Consider the following 13129-nt stretch of genomic DNA (forward strand, 5'->3'; position numbering starts at 1 on the left):
AGTCTACTCTACCGAACATTTGATTTCTGTACAGCCTAATCTTTATGGATATGCCTCAGCTTTTACTGTTTTCTTAATAGGTAATATTGCTTCTTGATGTGGGTAATGACATTTAAAGAAATGCAGTTATCTCTCGCAGCATAGCATGCGGCTAGCTCACTGGTGTTCTCAATGGAAAAGATTTCTAATTTGTTCATTTTATATAGATTCACAGAAGCAATTTGATGTAAAAAGAAAAGAAAACTTCTGTTTTGAGTTGTGCTGTTTGTTCTGATGCTGGCCCCTATATGGACTGTGAATAATAGGAGGGCTTGCCTTTACCCAGATCTTGAAGTTGCTAAAAATCCTCTACTCTAAAACTCCTCTTCATATTAAGAATATGATTTACAGAATTGTATTTGCCTGCTCTGTAATATCTTGGTAAGACTGAATGAGGTATTAGTGGCCCTATTGATCGCTACAAATTTAGCCCACAGTTGCAGTTTTTCACTTTTTCTTTTCTCGTAATTCTATTATTATTTATCCTTAAAGGACTGAAAAAAGCAGGTGTTTTCAGCTGTGAGATACTTCTAACTAAAATTTGGCTAACTTGAGCTATGGACTAGGAGGACTGATTGCCATTGGAGAGTCTTCAGACGTATTCCAGGTAGCAACCTCAACAGATGTTCTGTTTTCACAGTTCTGCTGTTCAGGTCTCAGTAACAATGAAGCCTAATATCACACCCGTACCATATGTGACTACTGCTACTTCCATAGAGCTAATGTCAGTAGTTTTTTGCTAGGATAATTATGATACAGCCTCATTTATCACTAGTTCCTTAATGGCGCTTTCTGCTTTCCCTACACAAGTTTCATCATTACAGCTGCACCAGACTGTTGCTTTATCTGCCACAGACATGAGTTCAGTAATTAGTAGCATACCAGGATCTGAAAAAAAAATTAAATAGTCTCTCATTACTCTCCACCGGATTACAGTTTACAACTACTTCTATAAGCACAGCTTCAGTTCTAAGTTGCTTCAAAAGTGTCTTGGAAAATTGTCAGATGTATTTTCAGTATCAGAAGAGGACTGGAGACTACCAAGCTCTTCAATATCTCCTCATTCCCATACTAAGACATTTACTTTGAGGCAGATATCTTTTCTTAGTTCATTAGCTGTGCACACAATTCAGATGCAAACATCTCTTCCTAGTGAATATCTGGCAATTACTGCTCCATCCATCAACCAGAGACTCACAAACATCACATCACAGTCTGCTGATTCTTTAAGTGAATTAAGCCAAATGTGTGCAACATGTTCTGTGACTGGATTGAAACCCTCTGGTGAATTCTTAGATCAAGTTCTGCGTAGCAAATTCCGCATTTACCGAGCCATGTTGGAAGAACTCGGAGATATTAACCAGCTGGTATATACTAATGGGAGCTACAGCTATCACTTCTGGGTATTTATTTTCTTCCTCTAGCAAAATAATATCATCAGTGGAGATCACAGAGCTGTCATCCTTGCATCCTACTACAGGAAATACGCATGCATCTCTGATAGGAGAATTGTTCTACCCTTGTTTTCACAACAATCAGATACTCATTTTCCATGTTTTAATTTGGGCTGTGTGGCTATTTTTCCTTCAGAAACCATCTCTTTAGAACCATAATTTTTGATGAAGAAATAACTACTATTGAGCAGTTGACAGCAGGGGAAATTTAACAATCACTAGAATCAAAACTGTATGATCCATTTATGGAGATCCATTGTTTAATACGTGAGGGTACTTCCTTAGATTTTCAGCTAACTAGTGTATTTCAGGAACTTCTTTCAAACCACATAGTAAGTAGTAATTCTGAGTTCAGAATTTATTGACATTTATTGATAAATTCACACGAGACTAAAACTATTATCAAAAATAATCCAGTGAAGTGTTCTTCATTTGCATTTTCTCTCCACAAAAACTTCAGGTCTAGACCTGTTGGTTGAAACCCCAGAAAAATTCTCATTTTTGGAACCTTCTAGTGATGAGTTATCTCACCTTATTTATCTGGAGAAACCCCATCTGTGAAAGCACAGATTCTTGAAATGTTAGTTGAAGGCATTTGTCTCCTCATACCAGTTATCCTGCTTTTAAGTTCTGCCTTGCAAGATGTTGGCAATGCTGTATTGGAACCTATGAAGTGGACAGACCGAACTGCTGTGCATGATAAGGAAGTTCTCTTGAGTCGAAACACTCTCTTACCCAAACATCACAGTGGGTCTGAGCTGGATTCAGCTTCTGACTTTTTTCAGCTGATGTTATCTGGCGAGTTGCTCATTTCTATTCAGGTAATTTTTTGAGGTGGCCAAGTGTCTTTTACACAGAGATAAAAGTGTCTGTCAAGGTTGGCAGGTGCCTCAAAGAGATTTATTGTGATCAGGCAGCCACTAGTTCAAAGGAACTAACACTTCCACTTCACTACTGTAAACCTTTCAGAATTTAAGATACAGCTTCTATTATACTTGCATTTAAATTCAGTGGGGTTTCCTGTGGGTGAGTATAATTATTAATACTTTTTAATTTAAAATAAGTGTAGTGAAATTACCTTATACTCTTTGAATCACTTTAATATATAATTAACACCACTTCTGGCTCCAAAATCAGAGATAAATGAAAGACATTTTCTAAAATATTACTTCTTATAAGAACATTATAACTCTGTCAGAAATGAGACCTTGGAATTAAATGATCACATAACCTATGAAATTCTAGAATTTAATATTAGGGAATATGCCTATTCAAATATAAATTGTACTGAACTACATTTTTAGACTGTATTTTTCTAACCATACCCTGTACAAAATGAGCAGATATCAAACTGGTAAGAGTTTTTTGTCGCTCACAGTGTTTTTTTTTGTTGTTGTTGTTTTTTGTTTTTTGTTCTTGAGGTTTTATGTAGAGAAAATCGTTTTTATTTGGTTGATTTTTCATCACATAGAAACATCAGAAAGGGTTCTTAACTATAAAAGATGAGCGTAAAGTAGTGCCAAAATACAGTGTTACTGATTTGGTATGGAAAAAGAGCAGCTGTTTTTCTGTGAGTGATTGCCCACATGGATTTAACTTATGTGCGCACATAAGTAGCCAGGTCAGATTGTTCCTGCTACAAGTGTATCATTTCACTGTGCGTGCAGTGAGGCCAAGCTGCTTAGCAGGCCCATACCACTGTGAATCTGCATTGAGCAAGACATGAATCAACGTGGAAATATGTCCCAAGCTCCACATCTAATGCATAACCAGTGGCTTAAAATGGCTCCCTCGAAAGTGTCAGAGAGAAGTGTCCCAGGGTTTAACGAAACCTGTTAATCTCTCTTTTCCCCTCTCCCTGAATTCTTTGATTCCCTCAGTGATTTTTTCTTTTTTTATTTCCTCAGTGTGAATTAAATTTGTATTTTTTGTGCCATACACTTCCCATGTTTTCTTTTCGGTGTCTTTGGTTTATTTGACACCAGATGAACTCTTTAGGGCCCTTATCAGCCTTGCTTGTTAGCTTATGCAATATCAAGGCATAGAGGAGCCACTAATATCAAACCAGACCATTGTTTGTGGCCTAGTGAGGCTGAAATGATTGATAAAAAACCAAAACTTCTAAAGGGCTCTTAGAGTATTCAACAAAGGAAAATGTGAAGTCCTGCACCTGGAAGGAAAAACTTCATGCGGTAATATGGGGTTGGGCCTGATCAGCTGGAAAAAAATGTTCAGAAAGGAGCTTGGTGGACAAGAAGTTGGCCACAAACCAGCAGTAGGCCCTTGTGGCAAAGGCGGCCAGCAACGTCTTGGACCGCACTGGGAGGAGTGTTGCCAGCAGGTTGAGGGATGTGATCCCTCCCCTCTGCTCAGCTCTGGTCAGGTCACACTGAGATCACTGTGTCCAGTTCTGGAGCGCTGTCTGGTTTTGGGCCCCTCAGTATAAGAAATACATGGACATATTGGAGTGAATCCAGCAAAAGGCCATGAAGGTGGCAAAGGACTGGGAACATCTGTTATACAAAGAGAGGTCAAGAGAGCTTGAGTATTTAGCCTTGAGAAGTGTCAGGAGGAGGTCTTGTCTTATCGGGAGAATCTTCCAAATGCCTGATAGGAGGAGTCAATAGAGTGGAGCCTGACTCTTCACCAGGCTGCCCAACCAAAAGGCAAGAGGGAATAGGCAATAACTGAAATACCAAAATTCTACTTAAGCATCAGAAAAGGGTTTTAAATGTGAGAGTGAACGAGCGCTGAAACATGTTGCCTAGAGAGGTGGTGAACTCAGAGAAATTCATATTGTGACTGTGTGTGGTGCTGGGAAACCTGCAGCAGTTGAGACTACTTTGATGTCCAGAGGTCCAAACCTCAGTGATTCAGTGTTATGCCCCAACAGCTGTTATAGGAGAACTGTATGAGACGTTGTTTAAGATGACTGTTACCGTTTACTTCCATGTATCCAGTTAATCACTAAGTCACCAAGGATGGGTTTTGTCTTAATTGTAGCTATCTAAAAGTCACTTAAATGATGTAAACTGTATTCATCTGCAGTAAATGAAGAGAAATGGCACAGCTTTAAACATCTGTTCTGAGATAGGTTGGAAACTCCTTCACTATATATATTTTTTTCTCTGTGGCTTTGTCTCTGGCAAAGGAAGTGAATGTTGGGCCCACTTTTCTGATGAGTAATAATGAAATTGGCACATACGACTATAAAGCTCCTTATATGTGTCATAATTTTGTTTAAAATCTGCCAGAGTTTGAATCTTCATTTCCCTCTTGCTCATATTAAGTCATTATTAATTAGACAAGCCTAGGAGAAAGGAAAATTCAGAGCTGTAATTATTTTTTACACACAATTTTCCATGATCATGAACTGCTTTTCCATCTTTCTCCTTGATCAAGTCCAGTTCATTTACATGAAGCAGTTTGGAGAGCATTTTCTGAAAAATACTGAGGTTCCATGGCACTTTCGCCTTTTAATACTGTTTCATTGCATTGATTTATGTTAGTTACATTGACTATAACTGCTAGCACTCTCACAATTATTTTAAACTTCATTTTTTATCGATACTTCCAGGTATGTAATTATTATTCAGCATAGTATGTCTAGTTTCTCCATTTCCAAGAGCTATAATCTTGTGCTGATTTAAAATGTGTCATGTTATATGTGCTGTATTAAGAAAGGAAATACTTTTTAATATACAGCTAGTGTCTTCAGTATAGGTTTGCATGGTATTTCATGCAAAGTGAATGTGTTGAACTCTGATCTGGTATTTGAATTTCTATTCTGGAGCTGCTACAAGTTTGAACTTGGTAAGTTTATGGACCTTTCTCACAAGCAGTCATTCTCCCTAGTGATCTGGTACAAGAAACATAAAAGTGTTAATGCGAACTTGGCTGGCCTCTGCTTTTATTTAGGTGCAAACTGCTGACTTGGAAAAGATTTTCGATAGCCTGTAACTTTGAAGTGCTTTCTTTACTCTGACGACTTCATACTCAAACTTCTAGGCAAGGAACAAGTACAGGAAAAGTTGGGCATTCTCATATGTGAATGTTAAATCAAGAAAAAAAAGGAAGTAAATGGAACACATTAACCTTTTAAAAAAGTTATATATTTTTTTAATTTGTAAATTATTATATGAAAATATACCTGAATATATCGACAAGTATAAATCTACATATGTAAATTGTATAAATAGCCACATACTGTCATCTGCAAAGATACCATAATCTGATACATGAAAAATCTGCAGTGTACTAGAACAAGTGATGATTTAGAGGAAAACAAGATTTCAAAGTGTGCAGTGAGTGGTGTACATGTAGTAGTATGCAAAGAGATTAAAGATATAAATGAAAAATAAATCACAAACTATAGAGTTCAAGTCTATACTAATGTATATATGAAATAACCAGTAAGCTTCAGTATTTTAAGGTAAGTAATATTGAAATTAGCGTCTCTGGATCTGAAGAGCATAGAACTCTGTTAATAAGGTTATGGAACACCTCAACCTTCATACAAACTGAGGTTGCAGAAAGTCAACTACTTAAAAAATTTAATGTCTCTGATTTAGTAGAAATCCTTAACACTTTCATTAATGTTTATTATGTACTCTTAGTTAGATGAGACTAAGATAAATTGAGCTGCTCTGTTAAATTAGATCATTTGATCTTTACTTGAGAAATATTTTTCCTTGATTATTTCACTTAGTATTTTTGATGTCACCAGCAAGTATAAAAATATAAAACGTATTTATAACCTTAAAGACTTTAGGTAACATTTTCATAGCCATTTAAAAAACTTGCAGAAGCAACTGGTTCATGTGGCCTTGTAGTATCAGATAGTAGACTATCCTGACTATCTTTCCCCTTAAGAATTAACAAGCAGGCTTTTCAAGGAGATAGCATACAAGCATCCAATTACACTGAGGGTATTAAGAGAGCCATCTTACTGATGAAAATGGTTCACAACAATAAGAAATATTTGTACAAATGAGAACAGTGTATGTCTCCTAAATATGTAATTAGGTTTGGCTTTTAAGAATAATGTTGCTAGTTTATACAGAATAATCTTGTGCTAGTGAAAAAGAGGATAGATAGAGGAGTCACATTCTCACCTGTGGGGTGAACCTCCCCCATTGAGTAGAGCAAACCAGGAAATGATTTTCTGCCTTTTAACCGTTAAAAAATGTTTTCAGTAACACTCTAACATTGTCTAGGCTTTGTATTGTCCCCCTATGCAGAGATTCATTTTGTCCTGATAGTCCCAGGACTGTATTAGCTTATAGCAGGGAGCATGCGATACTGGGGGTCTCAGCGCATGTGTCGAAGGTGGCAGGTTTTGAACGTGAGGACTGAGAAGAGCAGGCGTGAAGGTCGGCCATGAAGGTGTGCACAAAACCCAGCGGTTTCACAGCCGCTGGGCACAGGGGCTGCTGGTCTGCTGGTGGGACCAAACAGCTCAGCAAGAGCTTCTCTTGTCTTTGAAAGACAGTGCTCTTAAGGGAGTTCCTACAAGCATGGACAGCCTCACATTTGGCAGAAAATAGAGTGTGGGGCTAGAAGATCTATTTTGGGTTAGGAAAGCTGCTAATCTGTTAACTGAAAAATATTTTCTCCTTCTGTTAAATAATGTCCAAATTCTGTGTAAAGAGCCCTTTTGTGCCTCTGTTGCTTTAAAGTGTAGATTTTTGGATTGGCAGAACTGCTTAGCGTTTTTGATAATTTTGGGTTCTGAGTAGACTAAAAAAATGGGTTTAATTATTTTTTGCAGAACAGTCACTCTTAAGTTATAAGGAATTCCATTTAATTTGCATTTTGTGTTTAAATTCTGGAGTGATTAGTGAATTTACTGAATTTACTTATTCTTTACTCTTAAGCCCATATGTTGAATATATCCAAAACAAATCAAAATTATCATCTTCTGTAGTAAAATGTTAACAAAAGATCCAGAGTCAAGAAAATCCCTTCTAAATTTTCTCTTATTCCTTGTTTGAAATACCTACCACTAGATATAATAGGTAGTACATGCCAAATGCACAGATTGCTCTTCAAAAATACTGTTACGTGGCCCGGAGATAAGTAATCCTTTGGCTTCATAAAGCAGTATTAGGGAGTTGTAAACACTGTCACTTCAGCTATTCCTTCATCATGATGGAGGAAATAAATAAGAGGTTCTTTCATGATTCCCTGCAGCAAGTGACAGTTGGCCAGCAGCGATAAGGACTTCTGATAAATGCTGTGGGGATATGGACCAAAGAGGGGTGTTTGGTAGGAGGTAGGCACTGCTGGACCCCAGTACAAGAGTAATCTATTAGTTGGTAAACAATTTTCGAGTAAAGATATTTACATTTTAATTCTACTGCACAATGAAAGCAAATATGACGGATAATGCCTCCCCTGAGGCTGGAGGGAAAAAGCAGTGATGGGGAGTAAGAATCATAGTACTTCTGGGTAACACTAAGAAAACTTCATCTGTACTTAAACAATGAGAATTCATAGCCTTAATTTTTGTCCCTAAATTATTGGTTATCTTTTCTTATCAGAAAGATCTTCTCAATTAGGCACATCTCAGAAAGTGTTTTCCTATTTGTGATCTCTGTTAACAGGGACGTTACAGTGAGACAGAGAAATGTTGGCCTAACTCATAAGCCTCTTTTTTGTTCTCACATCAATCATATCTGTGCAGGTGTAAAGCATGTAGCATGCTTTCAAAAGGAAAACAAAGGAAAATAATAATGAAACCTCCTCTGAGTTCCAGTGGTATAGATTGGAAAATGAAGATATAGGATGGAAAAGGTGAAAAAGAAGAGTATGTATATAAGGTGTATGAAAGGTTTGATGGTAGGTTCAGGAACAAGACTGGAAATAATGTCACCGGTCCTTAGGAAACTAAAGTTCTTGTATCCTTCCCAATTTCTTCCCTTAAGCTTCTGCCAAAGAATTAAGCCTGAAAATCTCTAATTTACCTTGTTGGAAACAAGAGAAAATAAGTATTTAAATAGACCTGGTGGAAGATGAATAAAAATTGGTTAAATGGTAGGAAGCTGCTTTAAATGTGTGGTCAGCATTAAAGTAAATATCTGATGATTCTCTTTGAAGAGATGAAGTGAGAAGACTTTTATTCAACAGGAATTGAAAATAGAGTAAATATCCAGATTAGGTTAGGAATTTATATTTATTTATTTATATTTATTTCTATAAATGTAGAAAAATGTTGGAAACAAAGAGCATCCAAGACGAGGAGAAGGGGAGAGGTTTGTGAAGGATCACGCCGTTCTGAGTGAAATGACTAAGTGACTTTTAGCAAAGGTATTAAACTTAAAATTCTCTATTCAGTCAAAATGAAGTTCACAGTATTGGCTTTGACCTTATGACATGTTCTTATATTGACTCATTGTGCTATAAAGATGTTTTCCTATTAGAGTTGCTGTTAAAGAGTAGAAACAGTAGTAGGCTGGGGCTGCTTTCTGCTTTCAGAGCCCTCCTATGTGCTCAAGACAGATTGTTTGACCATAATCCTGTTTTGCTCCTGGATGGCTCCACTTGGTCTACGGATGAAATATGGAGACATTAAGGTGTTGTCATGTGTTTGTTTTATTTTGTTTTGAAGTTTTGTTTGCCGGCTGGGGATCAGCGGGAAGTTCTTTTGTTCTTAGATGAGGGGGATTTTTTTGTTTGTTTTACTGAAAGACTTTGCATTAGTATTCTAAAGTCTTCTTACAAAAGACTGAGGTGGGTGGTGTGATCTAGAGTGTTTCTTCAAAACTGGAGAAGAATTTTCCTAAAATTGTTGAGGCTGTTTGTTTGTTTTCTTTCTGAACTTATCAGTACCGGAAAAAGGTCCAGTGATTGACTAAACATCACAGCTAAATAAATCTCCAGTTTGCACAGCCAAATAAACAGTCTTTTTTCTGCTGCAATAAATTACATGCAGACTTCTGTGGATTTCCACTTGAAAAGGGGTGCAACTGCTGCACAGGGCTCCTGCTGACTTCTGCACAGCTCACAGAAATGCCCAGAGGATGTTTTTTATGAGACTTGTGTCAGGCTCTTTCATGTTATTCTTTACCTCCTCATGAGTAAAGCAGCATTTCCCTTAGGGTAAATGTGACATATAGACTCACTGAGATAAATACTGACTTTTGTTTTACCTTTTTAATACCTCTACTCTTAACAGGCTTTCAGAGTTGTGACCAAGGATGGATTATGCACCTCAGACCTTTGACCAGGGCAGTTGGCTTGTTTCAAGTAGACTGTAAATCTTTGTGTGTAGTTATGAGAAACATAAAATGACTTCATAAACTGACCCTATCTTTTCCTCTAAGGTCACATGAGTCACTTTGTCATGAAGTCTGAACTGATTACTCAATACTCTTGAGATGTTTATGCTTAATTAACAATAAGTTGTTCTGTGGCTTGGCCTGCCATTTTTTGCGCATAACCATTCTTTCTTTCTTCCTTGAGTGAAGGATTTGGTGCATTTTTCCTTATTAGTAAGTACACGGTGTGGTACTGGAGCAAGTTATCCACGATGTGTTTTTTTTCAGGTCTGCCTCAGAAGTTAAGGTGGCCTGAAGCACCTTTATATGCCTCCTTCCTAGCACTGCCAGGATGTATATAACCAAACAGTTGATCATGAAATACGGTAATATGAGGAGGCAAATAGCATAACCTGAGAGGTGTTGGAGCTGTGCTGCTTCAGTGTACCTGAGCAGATCAAGAGTGTACCAGAGAAAAGATATTTCACCCTTCTTGACTCAAATCAGCTGCTCCCCAACTAAAGGTTTTTACTTGCAGCTTTCAAGTACTGGCGGGGCAGGGCAGAAGAAAGAGAAGTCTCAGCCTCTCCTGACAAAGTTATATTGCAGTGACTTTTTTGTCTCCCAAGATAATAAGAAAAAGGCTGATAATCCATAGCCGCACAATGATCTACACTGTAGCGCACTATCATGTGTTCAAAAAGCCAAAGCAACTCTACAGTGTTTACTATTAAAAAAAAAAAAAAAAGTTGAAATGGCACGTATCGCAAGCAGCTTTCGTTTAAAATAAAAATCTATTAAAATCAAAAGTTCTTCCAAGAATAATCAGGTTAAAATTTTTCACTCTTCATAAATTATTTGTACCATGAGAAGTAAATCAGGCAAGTCTGGAGGAAAAGAAAGCATACTGAAGATACTTGCTTTAGAAACATAATGAGTAAATAGCCTAATTTCTCTTTATGGCAGAGGTAGAAATGGAAGAATATCTACTGGAAGAAAAGAAACAGTTTTCTTCCTTTGCCTTTCTTTCAGGGATAGTGTGTTTCTAAATGATTGATCATATCCATATGCTTTTGGGGCCAGATACTCCCAGTTTTTCCTAATTTCCTTTCAGTCTGAAAATTCAGATGTTCATGTTCTTATTTGGAGAATTCTCTGTGTATTGGCAAATACGCTAGTATTGTTCTGCATAACCTTTCTCTTTAATTGGAGACTGCTAGGTTTTCCTAAAAACACACTAATAGTCATTCAGCAGTTTTTTTAATGATCTCTTAGCACTATTTAGCAAAACCGAATGGTTTATGTGAGCAGTGCAGCAGCTATAGCACATTTAAGTTATAAAAGTAATATTTATTTCAATGAATCGAGATAGATTAACATTGTAAGGGACAACTTAAAACAGTAATTAGTTGCATTGTCTTTTGTGAATCTGTTTTTTAAGATCACATTTTAAAACAATTACAGGTTATGACACAGTATAGTAACTTTTTCTTTTACGCTCCATAACTAACCTGCCCATCTAAGCCAACCTTCTTGGTTTTTAAATAGTTTACACTGCAGAGTTGCTTTGGCTTTTTGAATACATGACTTTCACTTACATCCGTGATTTACTGTCATCTCTTTAGATATTGTTTCCTTGGTAACCTTAATACCCTAGGCATGATGCCACTTAGTATTTATATAAGGATAGGGATACTGGAAAAAGCTCTAAAGATCATTGTACTTCAAGTTAGGGTTGTAAAGTCTGCGATATCTCTGTCTCCAATATTCTCTCATATCACAGCTATTTCTTAAGAGGTTAAGGGGTTCTTAAGAGAGAATTCTACTTAATAAAGATTTTTAGTGAATGACATGAATATATTCATATTAGTAAATATTAGTACATCATAATTTTTTGTTGTTGTTGTTTTCTGTGAGAGGAGGCCATGTACTTTAATTGTGCTCTAAGGGAAGTGGAGTTGAAAACACAAAGGACAACCTGGACTGTGGGTGGCAGGAAGGAAATCCAGAATTTGTTCTAGGTGCATGGTAAGTCGTAGATACAGATAGAGACAACCAGATAATAATCATTTTGGAAAGCATAGTGTTAGAGTAGAAATAGCGCTCGCTTCTGTTCCTTTCCCTTGCCTTCTACTCCCATAACATCCCATCCCACCCCATGTTCTGCCACAGTGCTTTCATCTTTGCTTCTTTCAGAGTGTTCCTTCTGTGTCAGCGAAAACAAAGTCTCAGGGACAGCAAAACCTGGAGATAAAATCTGTCTCCAGTTCCACTAGGAATGTTAGTAAAGATCAACCTAGCAAACAGCATTTCTCCATGAGAATTCTGAGAATTAGTGTGCTGCGGGGGGCAGGGCAAGTTCCCCCTTGTACGGCTTCAATGGAAACACCAGCCAGGGAAGCAGAGGCCTCATGAACTCCCAGGTTGGACTGGGGAGACACAAACACTCTCATGAAATGGTTTTAAGGAAACTACTGGGATGTGGAGTCCTTGATCAATCAGAGAACTATAAAACTCTGCTGTTTATCATCCTTTCACTTAAAGGCAGTAGCTTCAGGAATTGTATAAATATGTCATGATAAAGATTTGGAAAAAAACTACACTCCTACATGATCAGCCTCACATTGAAATAAAAAACCTGAAATATTAGAATGGCTTGATTACAAACGTATCTTTCAAGATTTTGTTTGCTGTTGTTTTTTTAATGTAAGTAATGTAGTAAAATTCCATCATGATTCATTTCAAATAGTTATTCACATTAATGGCATGCTGTATTTATCAAAAATTCCAGTTTCTTGTTCAGGAACAAAGCAACCTGACTCTTGCAACCTTTGGATGTAGAGAGTTGTGCAGTGATGTGCCTGTTCTGTAGCACTTCAGTATAAAAGGTTGTCATTCTGTCACTTCTTGCTGATACTGAATTTTCTTTCAAAAATACACCTTCAGGAAATAGAAGAGAAAAATGAGAATTTGTCTTGGCTGCTGGCCTTCCTCAGGCAAAGGAAAAATGCAGATGCAGTAGGTTCATACGACACTGTCTATTTTTTTGGGAGCTGTTTGGAGCGCTCTCTTTTGATGAATGTGCTTCTGTGTCTGTTTCTTGTACTCACCTGTGTTGCTTTGGTTACTAGCTAGTGTTCTGGAGCTGCTTAAAATAAATCAGTATGTGCAACTATTTAACTTCTTTTCAAGGTAAAGTGGAAATTTTTCAAAGTAATACATTCAAGTGCTATTTTCCTCAACCTTTTCTTCTCCTTCTCCTTAATGCAGTTTTTCAGTTTACAGTTTCTAACATTTTCAAGGTCCACATTAGTATGAATTAATGCATTCAATATGACTTGTATTTTTCTTCTACTTCATGTTTTGGTGGTGTCTGTA

At 37.1% G+C, this 13129-nt stretch overlaps 1 protein-coding gene across 1 annotated transcript in view; it reads left to right on the forward strand.

The window, feature by feature from the left end:
* EYS (EGF-like photoreceptor maintenance factor) overlaps positions 1-13129 on the forward strand; it is a 636352-nt gene that overhangs the window by 319976 nt on the left and 303247 nt on the right. The window lies entirely within an intron of this gene.

Source organism: Tinamus guttatus, unplaced genomic scaffold (assembly GCF_059628265.1).
Source record: "Tinamus guttatus ecotype Peru unplaced genomic scaffold, ASM5962826v1 Tinamus_guttatus_pri_ptg000402l, whole genome shotgun sequence".
Classification (NCBI taxonomy): domain Eukaryota; kingdom Metazoa; phylum Chordata; class Aves; order Tinamiformes; family Tinamidae; genus Tinamus; species Tinamus guttatus.